We start from the raw sequence: 19,971 nt of genomic DNA, 5'->3' as shown, positions 1-19,971 counted from the left end.
ACACTATACTAAAGTATTTTTTTCATACTTAAATCTTTTTTTGTACCATTTTAAAAAAACTAGAAAACTGCATCAAAACGTGCGTTTGTTAAAAACTTGCGGTGGAATAAGTTCACTATACTTAATCGCTAGTAAACTTCCATGTCTCCTCAGAGGAAACAACCGAGTACAAAGGGTTAATATTTTACGTAGATGCATTTTATAGTATCACAAGCAATAAAGTTATGTTTACTATTTCGATATTTCAAATTTTATAAATACTGTTCATCGATATCCGATAATGCTTGAAAAAAGAGACTTTTTAAAACTTTTGTATACACTTCTTGGGCTTAAACATGAATATTCATTGATATATGAAATAAAACATTACGCCGAAAACCAAGGATGATTTCATGTTAAGTGTTAATTTTGTGATTACAAATCCTTAACTACGGAATCATAGAAATTTTTGTTATTAGTCTATTCGTGTATGTTAAAATGAATGTTTTGATGCTGCAAAATGGTTCTATGGGTCGATTGTTTGGTAAATGTAAAGAACTGTCGGTCGGTAAATCATCTTTCTTGAAGGTTGGAGCGCCGTGGCTCTGAAATGCCTCGTTAAAATAGAACTGCATATTTCTCTTTTAACGAGTTTGAGTTGCTATGATTAACGAGTTCTGTTCCACATATCTTAGCTTAAGCACCAGTAATGCGGTAGGAGGAGAAACTGTATATATACTTGTACATAATCGATACTGCCGAAGTAATTAAATAGGAAAAATATTGCTGAAAAAAATAAGGTAAATTACGAGTTATTTAATAATAGAAAGATGAATAAATAAAATAAAACTAGATATGAAAACAAAATATTAAATTTAGTTGTTATGGATTAGGAATAACGTAAAACATTAATTGAATTTTTTTTAAATCCAAATATTTAAATCAAACGTATTTTTGAAATACGATTTTAACTATGTTCCTTTGTCAATATGACAAGCAGCTCTAATGAGTCGATATTAGTAGTATTTTACATAAAATTGAACTAAAATATCTTCGGTTAAACGGGGTCAAAGTGGTGTAAAATGCCGTATCAACAAAACACCACAGACCAGTAAATAATTTGAGCTCAAAATATTGAAAAAAGACTATACTAAATATGTTTAGTTTGCGTATTTCTGAATATTTCTGAAAGTTCTTTTGAGCAAAAGTTTAACCTATTTACAATTTTCATACTTTAAGCATCATTATTGTAATTTCTGGAATATGGGCCCGAATTGCATCCTTAATTCACATAAAAAAAAGTTCTAATGATCAAGTTATAATCCAAATATAGTAACAGTGAATCTCGTGCTTATATAATGATAATAATATTCTTTATTTATTCTGCAATTAATTCCTTTGGAATAATATTATAGACGTAAAAATTAGGCTTTTGAGCCTTAGAGTAAAATAAAAAATAAAAATGAAATTATAAACCACCATGAAATATAATGAAAATAATGAATTTGAAAAGATAAAAAAAAGGAACAACAATAATTAACAGGGTTTATTAAAAAAAAAAAATAGAACAAATAAAATAAAACCATATGTTATATCATAAAACATAAGGTGACTAACTTCTGATAATAAAAAAAATAAATGATAAAGAATCAAATACAATTAACCTAAAGATAATAAATAAAATGTGCTATTCATTGTAATATACATTTTTACTAGTTTAAAGGAAAATCAGAAACATTAAACACAGAAAATATACAAACCAAGAATAAAGGTAATTTATAAAACAAAAACAAAAAAAAATTCTCTAACAAACATATTCTTAAGGAATATTCTAATAAATTTATTACATCCATTATGAATGGTTTGATATACCTCTATTTACATTTTATTTGAAGCATTTAATTATTATTCTTTCGAAACTGTGTGTTCGAAGTTACGGGATTTGAAGGTTGGAAGGGTATTAGAACTACGAATGAAGAAAAAGAATTCCAAAGGCAAGAGGAATACAATGTTTCTTCTTTTATCTCATATTGTATCAATTTTATGGTAACTTATTATAAATATATAGTATAATTAAAACTCATCAAAACAACAAAAAATAATTTTTATGTCTTTATTATTTATATTCTCGTTTTTTTAAACTTTTGCATTACTTTAAAAAAATTAATTTTTATAAAGTTCACAATTTCTAAGCCTTCTTGTTTTTTCTTTAATTTTTTTAAATATAAATTAAAATATATTTACGAAATAAAATGCTTAAATGTTAAGTTTAACTTAGTTTCTTTAAACAAATTTTTGTTGTTGCATAAAAAAAAACATAAGATTATATAGCAATGTCTATGGAAATAGCAAAACAAAATAACAACGTTATAACGATAATATCAATACATTCAAGTTCTTGAATGTAGCCTCTCCAGTTTGATTCTCAAAAACAGTCGCAATGCCCTCTCTAGATTAGATAACCTTCCACTAGTGGTTTTTTTGTTACAAACAAAAATGACAAAATATTTATAAAAAAAAAAAAAGTTTTAAATTTATTTGCGTCTTCTGAAGCACATTATCTATCATTTGATAAATAAACTACTAATTAAAAAAATAAATAATATTATTGGTGTTTGGTATTTTCCGTAACTCATTAATAGTAAAATTTTTACAACGATACTTCAGAAATTTATAAATAGTTGGTTGCTACTGGCTTTAATTAGTAATTATTGTATAAAACTAAAACTATAATTATATAAATAATGAGGACTGGTTGGACAACGGCTGGCTATGACATTCCACTAATTAGACTGCATGAAGCTAATACTGACAGCCTACTCTTCTGGAAGAGGGCCTCATTAACCTCTTCTTCTGCTCTAACCTCGCTCTGGCTACGTTACAGTATACTGGAGGCTCTTAGGATCAGGGCAACAACACAATGGATGAAAAAAAAAATTAAAAAGTAGTTATAAAATCCAAGGAAAAACATTCTAATGCGAGAGATTGAGAGATTTTATTAAGTTACTAATTGAAACTCACAAGCATACAACATCTGATTAACAATAATCGAACCTATAAAATAAAAAAATAGAGATATAAAGACAACGCATCAGGACTAAGTGAATAAAAAGCAACGATTGTATTTTTTTAATTGCTAGGAATATTATCGCAAAAAATATGTACAAAACCTCAGGATATAGATATAAATTAACATACTAAACAAGAAAATATATATAGGAATATTTTTTTCGCCTTGTAAGCTAAAAGATCTTAGCAGCCGATCACATCAAAGAATTAATTAAGGGTTAGAGAACCATATTCCAAACAAGGAAATTATTAACCGAATAGGGAAAGGCTGTGACCAACATTTTGTACACTCACCATTCTAGCCCGGCACCTTCGAAATTAGATAGAGCTACTGTTTCCAAGCCCAAATTAAACAGAAATTCCCCGAAAAATGTGTATAAGAGATAATTAAAAATTAATTGCTGATGCTTGGATTGCACTAGCCCCACTGCTACCCTACTTCATATATAAGAAATGCCTAGGAAGGCGGAAAACAAAAAAAATAGACAAACCCTGATGAAAAAGAATTTGAGAACTTATGACATTACTTTAAAAGAAAAGTTTTAAAACAGATTTGTGAAAATATGCATAGAAAAAAATCACAATTTTAGAACAAATTCAGAGCTAGGAAAAGAGTATATAGGAAAGTCCTTGGCAGACATAAAATTAATGCCCTCTTGGCTACAGAGTACGATGGTAAAACAAATAAAACATACAAAAATAGAGGTAAAGATGACAATTATATGTTTACTATCAGACATAATATTTTTGGGTCAGTAAAGAGTTAATTGGGATAAGTATTGTTTAAACTAAATGTACATGACATCATAAAAGTAATTTTTTTTATTATAGCTATAATAATTTGTAGCGTATTTTAGGCATTGAAGTCTTGTAGCATCAAGCGGTTGTCTTTCGTTTTCATGCTGCATTAAACATTATTCGTACTTAACGACAGTAGCGTTTCTATGAGCGAATTTTGTCGACCATTCTGCCACATTGGGCCAATGTAGAATAAATTAGTAAGGAATGGGTAATAAATCATGAAAACTTAACTTTAAGGCGAAGTTCCCATTGAAAATTTGAATGTTAATTAATTTGGAGTTAGAGTTTTGCCTTTTGGGGCTTCTCAACATTAGTATTATAAATATAAAATCATTCAATAAAACAATAAGAAAAATAAATAAATAAAAATTAATAATAAATGAAATAAAATAAAAATAAATAAGAAACAACTAATAATAAGTATAAAATAAAATAATATATCCACATCGCAAAAAAAGGAATAATACATCTATAAAAGTAATATATATATATACTATAGTACTGTATTGCACATACAATATACTTTTCTAAAAATAAATTAATTAATATAAAGGTAAAGTTGGTTGATTTGAAAAACAACAAAAGAAAAGTAAATTTAAGTGCCATAATAACTCTTATTCTGAGTCACACTTATTAGTAGTTTTGGGGATATTATTGAACATCAAACATTAGTTTTGTCTAGACTGTTTTGTTTTTTGGTTTATCCTAAAATTTGGTTTGGATGACTCCAAAAAAAATTTACATCTATGTTTATTAAATCCAATTCCACCATCAGAAACCTCCCCGTATTTGTCCAGGGTTCGTATGCTTTCGATTACGATGTAGCAGCTTATCTTTGTTTACAACAAACATGGTTGTTTGATGAGCCGATCACAATTTAATTAAATGCATTATTATCAATTTCATCCTGCTTCGTTTCTGCGAAACCATTTTCACTGTTATTAAAAGCTTTCCTGTCGACTCCATTTAATTTCAATGTATTTTTCAGGAACGATTTCCACACACCAGATAAAAAACACACTAAAAAAAATCTAAAACAGGGTGAAGCACTAGTTTCTTTCAGTCAGTTTGAATCTTACAATATAAATCATATTTCATATACTCAGGAAAATACAAACAAGATATTTAACAAGAAAAAATCCGTAAACAAGTAAATGTAACTTTACTCTTACAAGATTGGGAGTTCAACATATATGGTAACGCTATATTCATGAATATTTAAAAACAAAACATACAATATTCAGATCTATCATACCTAAATATAAATATTTCTTATATTGTTGATTTTGTCAGCTATTGATAGCGTATTCCTACAGCCAACAATCCAAATATCTATCTATTCCTATATTAATGCATGGATTACCAACTATAATTTTAAACAGATGCGATAGAAAATGTATTTATTTGCTGTTTAAAATCATTCAAGCTATAAGTTCCATTCCGACAAAAAAATCAAATTCCTAGTTTATTTCGAACATCCTTATACACTATGATGATCAGACCGATTTGAACATATGGAATTGAGCCCCAATCCTTACAATCCAAAATCCTACGTAAAATCCTTGATGCTCATTATTACGTTACAAACAAACTCATCCACAAAGACCTTAACATTCCATTCGTTGCAGACTTGGCCCAAAACAGATATGCGTCTTTTCATTCCAAACTCCTTAACCATCCTAACGCATTAATTCTTAATCTCTCATCCTTAACAATTCCTGATAATCCTCCGAGGCGTCTGAAAATAAGATGGCCACGCGACCTTCTAAGTTAAATTAATGCTTGAACCACCAATGTGTCCTTCCCAATCCTTCCCAAGATTTTCAAATGTAAATGAAACATTTCACATATTTACTTATTGTATTTATTATTTTGTACAGATGTAAATTACATTGCATAAATATATTTTTAAAAAAATAAATTCGATTATCCTCTATGTATTGTATCTGGTCACTATGCATTCTGAAAAATCACATCTAAGCAGTCATATTGAGGTAAAGTATAAACTCATGAACGTCTCACATTAAATGTTAACTACAGATTTCATTAATATGAACAGAGTTGTAGATTACCTATGCTATAAAAAATTTCCAAATGATCTGGATGAAAAGCTCTACATTACAGAATAATTTAGTTTGATCGAATTAGAGTTCATCGCAGTTATAAGTTGTAAGTTAGTGGGTACGAATTGGAATTATAAAACAGAATAAAAGCGATTTTTTATTTTATTTTATTTATTGATATTTACAACTGTATAAAAAATACAACAAGTAAATTCGATCACAATGACATGATGATAATGATATGATACAGCATGTAGAGAAACAACCCAGTAGTAGAACTCTAATAACAGTTTACAATATAAGGTCACGAGGCCATCTTCTTTTCAGGCGCCGCGGAGGATTGCCAGGAATGGAAGAGGAAGCAAGATTAGAAACTAGTGGGTTTGGGTGGTTAGGTAGTTTATTATGGAACGAATAATATCGGGTTCGGGCTAGATCGGTGACATAAATAACATTTAGGTCTTTATGGATGGTTTTATTAGTAACAAAATAAGGAGCATTGAGGATTTTACGAAGAATTTTGGATTGTAAGGATTGGATACGAGAGGAATTAGAAGGTTTGAAATTCTTAAAAATTTATTATTTATAACGATAAACCACGATCACTACTTGTTTTTGTAAACGCAACTTCAGAAACATTATAAATTTTACTCTAGTCGTACAGTATTGATTCTTGGGTTAAAATATTGACATACCTAAAATTTCTAAATATTTTTTAGGGATTGAATATTTGAGTTTTGTAGTATATTTATTTAAATTTAGTTTCTTTTTCTAGTATTATTATTTAGTTTTACCTTTATTGGTTAATTTAATTGGAAATATCTATGATACATAAATGTAATAGTTACTATTAAAACGTTGAATTCCTTTATAGGGCCAGATGTGTTCTGTTAAACAAGTGCAGTATGTGGTTTGATGCGAAAGGCACCAATGGATGGTCCTATTTATCGCTAGTTTAGTATAACTCCGTTTTATTGATGCTTTCGTTTGTTATCCGCTGGTCTGTTTACAAGCACCGTGGATTTATAAACGATTCTCAGTCAAACCAAAGTTCAAAACAATCAAACCCATGTTATAGATTTTATTTGTGTATTCTTGATCATTGGAAATTCTCCACTACTAAAATCCATATATATTCTAAACAAAAATAATAAATAAATAATTCATTAATTTAAAATAAAGGTATATTTAATCTTTTTTAAAAAAAATCTTGATAGAGCAATAACATGCCTGTATTATAAATATAGAATTTGATATATTTAATTATATTAGGTATAAAAATAAATTTATGAATTACAATTCCAAATTTTGGGTTTTTTTTTTAGAGCTTGTTACCATGATATTATTTTCCTTTGAAACACATATATTATTATTAGAATAATATATTGCCATTCTTTATTAATTTTATTATATATCATATAAAGGGGTAAGTGGATGGAGGGGTTATGTTACAAATAGTAAATTTTAAGAATACAAGTTTCAATATTTTGGTAGGAGCTTGTTATGTTTTAAAGTGTACATAGCCCCTTCTTCGTCTAGGTATCCCAGTTATTAATTGGATTTTGAGGTTAGAGTACTAGTTTGAGGTACTAGATAGGCTCTTGCCCCCTTCATCCAAACGAAAGATTAAAAAATTTAAAAAATGTTACATAGACCCTTCATCCACTTACACCCTAATATAATATATAAAAACATTTATTAATACATAAATATAATATATTAAATAAATATAAATATATTTATATAACATACAAATTAATGCTATCTCTTATAAATTATTAAATAATATTCAAATTGTAATTATGAGAGATAGTTGACCGTGGATGATGAATGAGGAGAAGATGGTTGGGGTTGCGGTCAATGAAAAACACAAATAAGTACGATTAACTTATTTTAAAAACGTAAAAATTTATTTAATTATTTTAAAAATTTAAACGTATTTTAAAAATTTAAAAAATAAGTATGATTAACTTATTTTAAAATAAGTTAATCGTACTTATTTGTGTTTTTCATTGACCGCACCCCCAACCATCTTCTCCTCATTCAATATTCAAATTAATTTCTTAATTTCGGCTTGTTTGTCTAGGACTACTTTTGTCCCTGAAGGAGAGTTTAAGGAGGGTAAGAGATCATGTAAATATTTATATTCTTAATTTTTTACTTTAGCAGATATATTTTACCAGAGGAGGGATTTTTATTTATTAACTGTAGATGACAACATTGACCATATGGGATTATTATTTCAGAATGTAGGGAAATCACATTAAAATTAAATATGGAGTGTTAAATAATATTCTAAACTAGGAAACTAATTTAAATTCTAGATTATGTTTATGATTATAATTAGGAATATTACCTAAAATATTGTTATAAATCTGTCGAATTTTAAGAAGGGGTGGTAAAATTAAACTTGTTCCCCTGCTAAATGTATTTTTTTTATTTCATAATTTTGAGAAAATATATAATTCTTTATACAGGAAATCGTGAATATATTTACTATTAAATGAAAACGGGACAATTTATGTCGCAACTTTAACAACAATATAGAAAGAAATCTTAAATTAAATAATAAAATTGTTATCCACGCTCGTGTCCTTTAATTTTTTATGTATATTTTTTCTGTAAACCCAATGATCATTGAATTCTTATCTCTGTTTACATCAATATTTTCATGCACAACAATTAGTAAACGCATTGCCCAGATTGTTCGTTAATATTGCAGCTTGTCCATTAACACTGGCTGCGTGTGTCGTTTGACATGAAGGTAGGTTTAATGTTTTCCCTTTCAACCATCGTAACAAGTGTTCCTTGACACGAAACTGTCTCATTATATTTTCTCTCTTGGTATACACTAACATAGTAAACATACTTTCTGCAATATGCCAAAACAAGATTTATATCAGGGTTTAATAACCTTATTCTGAACGGTCCGGACACTTTTAATATAAGTAAATTATAATTTAAGGCAGATACCTTTGATAGCACTCTAGAAAAAAAAGCAGTAATTAAAATTTTGAACTAGAGTTGAATTGTGAGAGTTTTTCAATAGATATGGATAATTCCGCAATCTAACAAACTGATCAATTTATTCTAGAATATTAAAAACAGAGTTTAAGCTAATTAGATTCTGCTTGTCAGATAAGCTAATTTTTTAAAAATTAGATTCTGTTTGAGAATTGCCCATTCAAAACACACCATTCTATTGAAAATTCCATTGTTAAGTTTGCTTAAAAAGAACTGAACGATCATTTTTGCCCTTAAATTTAAACAACAACAGAACTGGAAGAAATTACAAAACTGAATTCACTTTTCTACTCCTTTAAGTTTCATTTAAAAATTCTCGATTCAATTTTCGGAAAAATAGAATCATTAAAAAGAGAATAGTAATTAAATAATATGGATAATATGAAATATGGCCCCAAGATTTTGGAACAGACTTCAGGAGCCAAACAATCTTGCTTGACCTTCCATAGTATTTAACAATGATCTTATGTCTCTGCAGACATCTTGGATCAATGGATTTTGTTAAGCAAACATTAGCAATCAAAAAAACCAAATATTATGTTTTTCATTCTAATTGTGATTGCCGTTTACCTTGCAATCACGTCATGTTAAATAACGTCTGAGTTTTATTTTTTTTTTAGTCTTACAATGTTCGACTTTTATCTCTGATCAAGACTTGATTGCGTTATACACCATCAACGCCAACGGGAGACTTTTATTACTCCATATAGTTAACATTTATTAAAGATCGGTTTAGTTGTCTGATTGGTAGTTACAAAAGTGAAACATAAAAATATTATGTATTGAGTTTTTGTTGTTTCTTAATGAAAATAAAGTTCTAAGATATATATATTTTAATTCTAATTTTTCGTACTGTAGGCATTTCGAAGCATGGAATTTTCTTCACCTCGACTAACATAGTGAAAAGTATAAATTATATCTATACCCAATGCAATGCTCATATATGAATAAATTTATTTATTTCTCAGTAATATATTTATCTACATCTATTTAGAGACACTTATATCATTATATCATATCAGTAATTAATTAATTTATAACTAAGTAAAAAATAGACCAATGATAAATTATACAGCATTGACACTTTTTATTATCCTGAGATTGTGAGTTGTATCGAAGGGAGGTCTGGCAACTGTAAATCTCAACTGATTGTGAGTTATCGGCGGTCGATGGGTGCCACTGTGTGCACAGGTCATCAAGCCTTGAGGCTCTTGATGAACCCCAGGGTGCCCTTAGGGGTCATGTGGTTCCCTCTAGCTCTGTCCTGTAGTAATTGATTATTTGTATATTCTTATTTATTGTTCTTTAAAATTTGCCTTGTATTAACCGGAGTAGGATTATAAAGATTAATTTCGAGGGAACAACGAAAACTGAATATTAGCCCTCAGTATTAAATTTATTTTTAAGGATTTCTATATTTCGTTTCTTTTCCAAGGAATATCCTAACTACTTCCTTATTTTATTGTTCTTACAAAGTATTTTTTTTTTATGAGGTGTAGATAGTTGACTTAATCTACGGTCAACTATCTACACCTACATATATGTGTATATATACATATATATTTATATGTTTAGTATAGGTATATAAGTTAATACTTACACTGTAATTCAGATATAAGCCACTCACTATTTTTCATTGTCTATCATAGTGTTTCTATCATAGTAATTTGTAGATTCAATATATTTATTTATTTTTTCAGTTTTTAAGACACTACTTGCATATTTTATATTACACATATCTTCTTACCTACATGATATTATATTTCATCATTCAGTGTTTTCAATCTACTACCATCCAATTCCTCGATTATCAATCAATTAAAATTTTTTTACTATTCAATTATCAGTAATCAATTTTTTATAATTTATGATTCAATTCAATATTTTGTATAATTCTAAATTTGTTTGTATACTATTCCTTTTCAATACTATGTTTTTCTAAATGTTGTTATCGCTTTTGTTCTATAGCCCTGATGAAGACCTCAAACTCGGTCGAAAAATGAAGGTCGAAACGTCGGCATAAAATAAATAAATATGGTTTTGTTTATTTATGTTGTTCTTTGCTGACCGCACCCCCCGACAAACTTCTCCAATTCTTTTTTATTTAATAACCGATCGGCCTGGTGAGCCTTGCATGATTAGTATATCAGTTTTTTTTTTTAATTTGGTCATGTGGGGGTATAGCCTCGTGCAAAAGACACCCCTAACTTTTACAATGCTATACAAAAATATTAGGATAAAATTAATATGATATATAGATAAAAATATCTTGAGAAGGGAGAAAAAAGAAATATTTATCACAAAAAGAATGACATTTATAGATTTAAAAAACTAAATAATAGACTAATAGGGAAAAAAAGTTTATTTGAGAAAAAGACGAAGAAAAAAAATTGTAGTATTGTCAATATTATAATCGATAAATATATAATTTATAACAGGATATCCTGCAGCAACCTGCGATTCAGACTTCGGGTCGAGGTTGGAATTCCCAAGTAGTAAGTCATCGCTCCTTTAACTGTCGGTAACAGGAAATGGAATTTTACGAACCTTTTTTGATATAGTCTTCTATAGATTCCATTTGCGATCTCAGACACAACTGACTATTTCTTACAAACCAAGGAGCATCCACTAGGATTCTTAGGAGTTTATTTTGAAATGATTCACAAAGTAGTTGAAGATTGGAGTGTGGTTTAGTAGGATGCTAACTACTATGTTTAGTAAACGATCCGAATTTCTTAACTTCTGGTAATAATTTCTAATAAATAGCAGCCCTTATCCTTGATAGTTAATTTGTACGAACTTTCCTCGTTGACGAACTTCAGCGATCTGAAAAAAATTCGTGGATTAGTTTTGATAATGAGAAAGAATTAGCGTGCCCTTCATCATAATATCGTTTGCGGAGCGTGATCTCGGGAAGGCGAGGGGGAAAGTTTGTGCTGCATTGCAACGATCTGCAGGTTTAGAACAAAAGGCCAAAAATAATAAGTTAGCAAATGGGCTCCTCTCAGATTTCCCAGCTGACCTTTAGAATAATAAAGGACTGTGGGGCAATTTCCACCCTCGGGTATTTTTTACAAGTCTTTCTTCTGACCCAGAAAAGTTAAGGTTTTTGCAATTTTCAGACATGACCTGAATTTGTCAGCTTCTCATTTTTTTTTTTACTTCATTTCCAGCTCAACTCTCATGACTTTCATATTAATATGCCCTATAATATAATAATATTCAATGTTTTGCTTGAAAAAAAATCTTACTTAATTTATAGATTACTAGAACCGTTTATTTTAGGAAAGATTTATGTCCAAAATTTTAGAGCACACATATTTTTTCGCTAATTCGATTCTATTAAACTAATTACAATTGTCTTTTTGAGATAGCCAACATATTAAATTCAATTTTATAGTATTGACAACATTCTCCCATAGTAGCGAAAAGCGAAGTTAATTATTAATTTTTTGAATAATTATTAATAAGACTTAATGCCTTTTTCTTTGTTCCAGGAGGTAAGAAAAAAAATATATAAGACTTAGATTAGTAACTTTCCGAAATAAACTTAACAGATAGCAGCACTGAAATGAACTCCATCTCAAGTTCAGTTCGAATAACAGATCCTAGCCTTTCAACCTGTAGTACCATTAAATATTATATTATTAAATTTATTCAAAACTCGTTGCTATATTAGATAGAAGCTTTTCTAAAATAAAAACAAAAAACAGATATGACAATAAATATTTATCGATTGAAATTCATAACTGTATTGAAAATTATATAAAATTAGTAAATGTGATGTGAATTATATTAAAGTGATACTGTATTGGGAAGAATCTATTCATTAGTAGAACCCTATTTAGTATTTCCAGAGTAGGTCTTGGTGCCATCTTCTACTTAGCGTAAGCATTTGATGCTAAAAATGCTAACAAAATTTGGTAGGAAAGAGCAGAAAGTCAGTTACAACTTTTCCCTTTGTAAATGAGTTTGTTTTCCTGTGTCAATTGGTATTAAAGTTTCATAATTGAATTTTTTTTTAATTATAACAATCTTGTCAGAAACATATGAAATAATCCCCTTCATAATTATAGTCTACTTGATATACCTCAAACCTGTGTATTGTCGAAACAAGAATGTTACAGAAGTATTTGGGCATTGCCTCCGTTAGCTAAACTCAGCGGCATTATATCGAGAGGGGCTATCGGTGAATAGTTTTTGCGGTATTGAATAACGGGAGGAGCCGTTGAATAGGACCATTGTTCGGGCGTCATAAATTAGCTGCTCTAAAGGTGTCTTGATGATTTGTTAATTCCCGCCAGATGGGTTCCCGCCGGTGGGAAAATTATCCCATTGGAGAGAGATATTCCGCTCTTTCGCTCTCTGCCATCATCCCTCCCAATTGCTATAGCTCTCATTTCCATACATTGGCGTATAAGTGCACCCTACCTCTGCTGCATTCACGATGCAATCAACTTCGTCCATTCTTTATATAATAAAAGCTATGTACGAATATTATCTGAATATGTTTTTTAAAAAAAAAACAAGTTCTAATATCATTTAAATAATAAAACCCGTCAGTAAGTTTCTGTTATTGGTATTGCGGGTATAGAAGAGCCACTGCCCCGTTTTGACTTTCAGGTAACATCTATATAAAAAATTTATGATTAAAGTTATATTAATATTAAAAAGAGGTATAATTAAATTACAAAAATTAAGATTAAAATAAATGAATATCATGTCGAGGCAGAGCAAAGAGAGATAAAGTAAGAAAGAGAGTGGCTAATTAAAACTTCAGGATGGGACTTTCGACTTATATAAAAAAAAGATGTTATACACTTAATTCATACTGAAATAAATATCATAAATAAACTAGGTTATATTTTTTCAGTCAGATTTTTTTTTGAACTGTTATTTTTTTCAAATACGAATTCTTTCACATATGAAAGAAAAACTTTTTTCACCTTTTAAGGCCTTTACAGTGTTAGTGTAGAACAATTTAAGTCTAAACTTCTGCGCTTATAAAAAATAATATTCTTAATACATGAAATAAAATTGTTGTTATTCAATTCATGTTTTATTCAATCAATAAACCGAATCAACAGACCAACTTCTCCTTCTGTTACAAGTATTTATTGATTAAATGAAGAGTTCCAGAACAAAATTCATTTTCCATTTTAGACTAAATTTATTTTGAGGCAGACAAAAGCTCAAATGCTATAAACAAAATTTATTGGACAGCAAAGTTCCAAGCTTCCAAGTAGAGTCCTAAACTTTTGAAGGTAGGTTTTATTGATTATGGTTGTAATTAGTTTAATTTATTATTAAGAAAAGTGTTATAATTGATATTGGGGCATTTTATAGTTTCATTGTTGACTTGGGCAATTAGCCTGTATTGGAATAAACTATTTGAGTGAATGTATCCAATCAATTATAAGGTTATCTCCTTGATATTGGCCTAAGGGTCGAAAAGTCATAGAGGAAATAAACTAAATGAAATTGTGTTGTAATTGAATTACAAAAAATATTAATTGGCTGATCTTAAAGTACAACGCCTCGTATCGTAGTTCAGTTAAAAATTGAATTATCTAGTCCAAAAGAGAAATGAACTTAATGTTTAAGTTTTTTCAGAACCTTACGTTTGTAACATGTAGGGTATGTATAACACCTTCGTATACTCATCAATTACTTCTAACTTTTCAGTTAATTGATGTCGACATCAGGGAAAATGAACATGTGAAGAACTGACGACTCGAAATATATTTCAACTGACAGCAAGGACCAGAAGCTCAAAAGGGAAAAGACATCTTGACCAAAATCCGACACCGTGAATTTTCTCATGGCTACCTGCTCCATGGACTAGAAGCCCCTCCTGTGACAGCTGTGGTGACTCTTGTACAGTCAACCGTATCCTCATTCGATGTCCAGGGTTTTCCTTTATAGAGCCAAACTGAAATGCTCACGGCACTGGAAAGAATCCTCACAGATGAGAAGTATAGAATAAATACCATAACAACCTTTCCTAAATATATAAGATAAATCTTCGTATGAGGCTACTATATATACGCCGATGACTTCTAAATAGATGTGATAAAAATAAACCAATTTAATAAAATACATTTTTTTAAAATGTTATTATGAAAAAATTGAATAAATTCCCAACGAATGTTTACCGCAATATTATTTCCTCTTCTCTACTATCGCATGCAACTCAGTGTTTATGAAACATGATTTGTGGTTCTAAGTTGATGCATCCCATTCCTGTGTTAATTTTATCTTCTTTGTATACATGGTGTTATTTAAGCTTCCTTAACACAAACAGTGTGAGTTACAGCAGAAACAGCTTTATGGTAATATTTGTTGTTTAGTTTTAAAATCAGGGGGTACAACAACATATAAGAAACCTCTTTTCTAAAAATTTTTGTTTAGTTTTTCAGAGAGTATTTCCCACAAGAAAGTTTATTCATAGGGAAAAAACAGTTTTCCAGGTATTCTGAGTTTGGAAGTTTTGGTTGTTGTTGCTCCGAACCATAAATATTGAGTCACTTTGCCTTTAGTTTGTCCACAAATAGGATATAATGTGAATCCATGCTACAAGTGGATTTGCTGGAGTGGGGCTGCATACTGGAGTATGCTTGTCTCCCTGATTCCTCATAATGAGTACGTAGGACCGAGGGTCCATGACTGTCCTGTATGAAACGGTGTGGGTTCGATTACAGCTATATTTAGAAATGATTTTTGACACTCCTACTCTGGTTAGTGAGTAGCAGTAACCCCTGGGAAGCAATTTGGAGTTAGCAAACTTGCCGCATTGGTTATCTCACCAATACTGGTATTTCCAGTGCTTCACTACTCTGTCATCTTCTTTATGCTGATAAATCGTTGATTGATATATTTTATATATGTGAAAATAAATCCATAAATATTAAACATTCATTTCACAACCTAATACAGGGGTACTAATACTTTTGTAGAACAGCGGAGTGAACTAAATCCCAAGTATGACAGCTTCTACTGAAATGGAAAGAGGGAACAGAGACGAAGAGAGGGAATAGTCTTGATAACTAATTGAGAAATATGATATAAGGGAGGCTGTGATTGGAGGACAGGAGCGGTGAGAGGAAGTTCTACATTGGCTAAATCAGTCAACATGAGCTCATTACGGTTTCTACGGCCTGGTCTACAATACTCGTGAGACATCTACTCCACGGCCGATCTCGTGTCGGTCTTTGTCGGCTGGTATTCTAAGTGTATGCTAGAAGTGAGGAAGAAAGCATTTTTTTTTAATTGGAGAAACATCGCAATAGGATAGTAGTGGACTGGATATAACATAAATAAACAAACATATAATAGATAAAAATACGAATATGAAAGGTTACTATAGTTATCTACGTAATTGGATTATTCTGAAAAAAAAACGTAGTAATATAACCAAAATGTGCCAAATCATGCAGTGAAAACCCAAAATGTGTGTAAAATATCAAAATCCTAGAATAATCAACTCTATAATTTAATTTATAATATTGATACATGGAAAATTTTCCTAACCTTGTTTGAAATTTAATTCAAATTTAACTGGCTAAATAATAAATTTTATATATTAAAACTAATACATAAATATTCCCTACAGACATATATAAAATTTAAACATTGTTCAAAAACCTAAAATGATAAGAGCTATGAGGAAGCTTATTGTTTTGAATTCTCATTATGAAGACTGGAATAAAAATATTCAACTTCTTAAGACTAACTAATTTTAAGTTTTTAAAAAAATATGCCAGGCTCTATGTTGAAAAAAGTATTTAAACATCCTTTCAAGGAAAATTCCCATCTTAATTTTCCCTGAAATTTTACACATATCCTCCAGTTTAGCTTTTCAACTGTGTATTGAATAGTACATATGAATATACTATTGACCAAAAAACTAGCAAGTCATGAGTTAATATAGAAAAACTTTAAAAAGTTAATAAAATCAATAGATTTTTTGTTTAATTTTAATTTTTTTAAATATACACGAGTAAAATAATGCAATAATATAAAAAAAAAAATTTAATTTCCACAAGTCACAAGTAAGTCTGATGAAAGAATGAAGGGCTAAAGGAGAATTGGGCATCCAAATTTAAAACAGTAACACTGAACGTTCCCTATCATGAGCTTATTCTCGAGAAATTTTTTCATAGTTACCAGAAGCCAATGGTTAACACTATTACAAGGATATTCGTGACTTGTGCTAACTTGATATTCTTTTTTAGTATAAATTAAGGAAAAAATTATTCACCAGTTGAATGTTATGGAAGTTAAATTAGGGATGGTAATGTACATTAGGTTTTGAAAACTTTATTATTTCTATTTCTATTTCATAGAAACTCAATTATATTTTTAAATAATTGAGTTTCTAATTGCTTAAAAACGAACAGAAACATTTGATAATGCTGATTGTTCTAATATTCTGATGATAATAACACACAGTACAACACTCCTTATAGTTATATAACTCACTTGTGATATTGTAATTTACGGTAAGATTGGTGAGTTTTCATGTACTAAAAATTAAATTCAACATTAATTTAAATTTAAAAGACTCTATTGGAAAATGTTCTCTCTTACACGCATAATTGACAGTTGTTTTGTATTTTGCCTTCAGAGAGTTCTCATAATGCTTTTGGCATCATTATTAGTTTTATTTTATTTTTATAACTTCAAATAGATCTCAGTCATCAAGTTATATTCGCTCAAGGAATAAAGTAAAGTTTATAGATCTTACTAGGCCTTTGTCGGTGAAGTTTAGATATTACTTGGGTAGATCAAATTTAACTAGAATATAAACAAATGAAATGAAACGAAAAATAACTTACATTCTTTGATAGCAACAAGAACATCACACCAAACTTTAGAAATATACAATACATTGTTGCCACATTACACTGAATCGTAGTTGTATGATTACTAATTATGCTCATCCTTATAATCTGTGTTGTTTTCAAACTTAATGCAGAGCGAGGTGTAGAGTTAAGTGTAGATATATAATTGGAGAAGATGGTCGGGGGGTGTGGTCAGCAAATAAGAATATAAATAATCAAAAAAATATTTAGTAGTGTCTAAAAAACTACTTACATATCTTATAGATATCTTCTTACCTATGTAATATTACATTTCATCTTTCCTTGTTTATCAATCTTCTACTGTCTAATTCCATGAAAAAATATTTTTTTGTTTATTTACGCACTCCCAGCCTATCTTCTCCAATAAATTAATACACGTGTAAACTTCACTAACCTAAACTAAATATACATTGTTTTCACTTCTGAGGTGGCGTTCTTGTAGACTCTCGACTACTATCCGGATTCAAAGCTGCTGGGTTGGTATGATCTTAAGAAAGCTGATTTCTTCGAGGAGCACTATTGAACACCGCTATTTTTAATATAATATATAATATAATTTAAAAATAACATAAGTCGAAGGGAGAATTGTTATTTAAATTATAAATATTTTATGAATAAATTTATTTGAAAACTGAGGGTAGTTTTTTGTCCTCATGAGCTTCCCAATTAGGGCCCTGATAAAAAGCCCAAACCCACTGGGAGAGTGTTAGGAACAGGAAAAACGCCCAACACGACGTAGCATGAGTACGGGAATATGGGATAAAGGTGGGGGGGAGGTAAAAAGAAAAAGAAAATGGCACGGATACAGAAGAAGCTCTGATAGATACGGAAGCCCTCTTGAGGGATACAAATGGCCGAAAACACACGACCAACATTCGCAAAGAGGTCGTCCTGAATAAAAGAAAGATTTTTCTCTTTCCAACGAGGACAAATGTCCGCCCGTCCTCACCGCAAAAATAGATAACGCTTCTTCCTCAGTTCCTTTTTTGATTTTTGCTGTTTTCTCTTTTCAATACATAGGTACGATATAACCTATCGGACATGTTGAAGTTGATTGATTTTTCAACGAGGTCAATTAAACTTGCCATGTTTGACATTCTCAACAAAAGTCCCGTCCTAAACGCTCGCTAACACGAGTGGTCTATGGCACAATCATCTGACACAATTTATGCCACCGATAATTGTCGGTTTTAGCAACTATATCTGGTTTGTTGCTGTTCGACGAGATTTCAATTGTTACCTACGTCATTACTTTCTTTAATTTCTAATTATAATAGAATATATTTGAGTATTTGTTTAAAATAGATATTTATTTATATTTAAGCATATCGAAAATATTTTTCAGTCAAATATCTGATAATTGATAAAATTTTTAAAGAATTGAATTTCATTGTTTGTAATATGGTATACTAGGATAGGTTCCGCTGTACCCGTCACACATTCTATCCTTTCAAATCAGGTTTTTTTCATTATATACTATAATCCGAAACTTGTCACCATATTCTTCAAATTTTGAAGTAATTGCCATGAAAAGAAGCACGGCTTTAGTATTATATTTCATATTAAGAAATTTTAAATTTTGTAAAAACTAATAATATTTTTTGTAAGTTAAGGTATCAAACTCCTTCCTCACTACCGAAGGTATATACATAAATAACATTATACATAATGCTATTAAATCCTATTTGTACCTTAACTTATAAATCATATAAATATTTATAAATTATTACAGATAAATTGAATAATAATTATTACAATTACTGAAAATTACTACAATAATAGTAAATAACAATTACTAAAAATTCTACTAAATATGTATCTTTTGGCAGCAATAATTTTCCATAACTACGTATGCAAAGAGTTAAAGAGGTATCAAACTACTAATATCATTTATGTGACAACATAATTCAAAAACCTGACCATTCAGAAAATGGACTTCAAGCCATTTGCTTTTATTAAAACTTCTTTTGATTTATAACAAATGTATTGTTATAAACCAAAACTAATAGTTTAATTGTTGAGCAAAAATGATTTTTAAAATGAAGTAAAAGTTTTGAAACTTCATTTGATAAAAAAAAATTGAATTTTTTAATATATAATTTATTAATTTATCAAGGAAAATACTTAATACTTCTATTTGTATTTATTTCTAAATTTTGTACGACGTTTCG

The 19,971-nt window shown here is 29.4% G+C and overlaps 1 protein-coding gene across 2 annotated transcripts in view; it reads right to left on the bottom strand.

Moving 5' to 3' along the window:
• The window catches only part of LOC106682875 (acetylcholinesterase), a 169,853-nt gene that overhangs the window by 124,198 nt on the left and 25,684 nt on the right, over positions 1-19,971 (bottom strand). The gene's annotated exons all lie outside the window — the stretch shown is intronic.

Source organism: Halyomorpha halys, unplaced genomic scaffold (genome assembly GCF_000696795.3).
Source record: "Halyomorpha halys isolate HHAL.00 unplaced genomic scaffold, Hhal_1.1 Scaffold448.1, whole genome shotgun sequence".
Taxonomy (NCBI): domain Eukaryota; kingdom Metazoa; phylum Arthropoda; class Insecta; order Hemiptera; family Pentatomidae; genus Halyomorpha; species Halyomorpha halys.
The sequence above is the reverse complement of the archived record's forward strand: the minus strand, read 5'-3'. Positions and strand labels throughout refer to the sequence as shown.